The sequence below is a fragment of the Dendronephthya gigantea genome, unplaced genomic scaffold (assembly GCF_004324835.1).
Source record: "Dendronephthya gigantea isolate DGI-Jeju-01 unplaced genomic scaffold, DenGig_1.0 000037F, whole genome shotgun sequence".
In the NCBI taxonomy this organism is placed as follows: Eukaryota; Metazoa; Cnidaria; class Anthozoa; order Malacalcyonacea; family Nephtheidae; genus Dendronephthya; species Dendronephthya gigantea.
The window spans coordinates 1,929,502-1,931,016 of record NW_021163047.1 but is presented as its reverse complement, the minus strand read 5'-3'; the positions used below and the strand labels follow the sequence as shown (position 1 = coordinate 1,931,016).

Here is a 1,515-nt window from a genome sequence, read left to right as displayed (position 1 = left end):
AACCTACTCGAAAGTCCGCAATACTTGACCTTATATTCACAGATATTATGAATCTCTATCAAACACCACACATCTTAGCTCCAATTGGAAACTCTGACCATAGTACAATCATATGGTCATCTAAAGAAGGAAACAAAAAGGAACAAAAGGCAAAGCGGATAAAGGTCCGACCTTTGAAATCCTCGTCGCTTCAAGCATTTGAGCAGTATATTAGTGAGTACAATTGGTCGCCTGTATTGGATATCCCTTGTGTAAACGACAAGGTTAATAAATTTTTAGAAATAACATTCGAGATGATCGAAAACTTTTTTCCGTCAAAGTCAGTTAAAATCCAAGAAGACGATAAACCTTTTATAAATGGTAGAATTAAACAACTAATGCAGAAACGAGATAGAGCATACCAACTTGGAAGATTCTCCCAATCCAAGGTACTACGGAATTTAATTGTAGCAGAGATTCGAAAAGCCAAGCACAAATTCTATGCACAAAATATAAAACCCTTTCATAACCAAAACCCAAAGAAATGGTGGCAAAATGTGAAACGGATTGTTAATTTTACGACTGGGACCAATACTGCCAGTGTCGATACAAAGCCTAAAACAAAGATAAATAAACACAAGGTATGTAGAACTTGGATTTTATAGCGATCGAACACCGCACAATTTAGTCAGGACGCCTCTGACTTTTATTTTCTTTCGAATTTTGAATGCCATGAAAGAATATAAAGTTTGTTTGTGAAAAAATTTTCTTGTTATTTCATAAAAATAGGTTTCTTTACAAGATGTTCTGGAGTTCCTGAAGTCAGGACGCCAGATGCCAGCGCACTTGGAAAATTTGGAGAAGACCACGAGGAGAAAAGCCTTCCATGCGCTTTCAGAATTCTCAAGAAACTTTGTGTATGAAGGTATGGTATTGGCAAGGCATAGCAAAGTCTGTGTGATTTTTGTGCTTTTTAAATGATATTGGTAAAGTTTAAATTAATTTTTTCATCGATATAGCTGTTATTATTTACTTGGTTTTTACTTGGCTTTGGGTGGATTTGTGATTTATTTTATGCTTTGGATTTACTGGAAATATATTGCTTGGTATTATTGTGGCCAGAGCCAAGTTTCCTCATCAAAGATTTGCAATGGATTGTCTATGATTTATTTCATTCCTACTGGGTATTGTTGCTTGGTATTATTCATTGGAAAATGAATTCCAACTTAGTGAAAGCTAGCTGTAAGTTACACAACAGACTGAACAGAGTGGGAGGACACAGTATATTATGTTTTGTTTACATTTAACATTAGTGAATGAATGAATAGCACTAATTATAATACTAATTTTAGAAATAAATAACAGTCTTTATTACATTGGTCAACATGGAAAGAAAGGCGAAAAACGATCAGGTACCAAAAAAAGCAAAGGTACTATTTAACAGGGATGAGGTTAGTATAGTATGCATTATGCAATTAGTAAATTAGTAAAATACCCATGTAAATTCACCACTTATAACTTGTTTTAGATTGATCG

General features: G+C 34.2%; 1 long non-coding RNA gene across 1 annotated transcript; it reads left to right on the top strand.

Annotated features, from left to right (window-relative positions):
• Positions 1-552: 552 nt before the first annotated feature.
• Positions 553-1,515, top strand: LOC114526169. The gene is made up of 4 exons (XR_003687315.1): positions 553-620; positions 769-904; positions 999-1,221; positions 1,332-1,515. It is a non-coding gene; the product is annotated as an uncharacterized LOC114526169 (long non-coding RNA).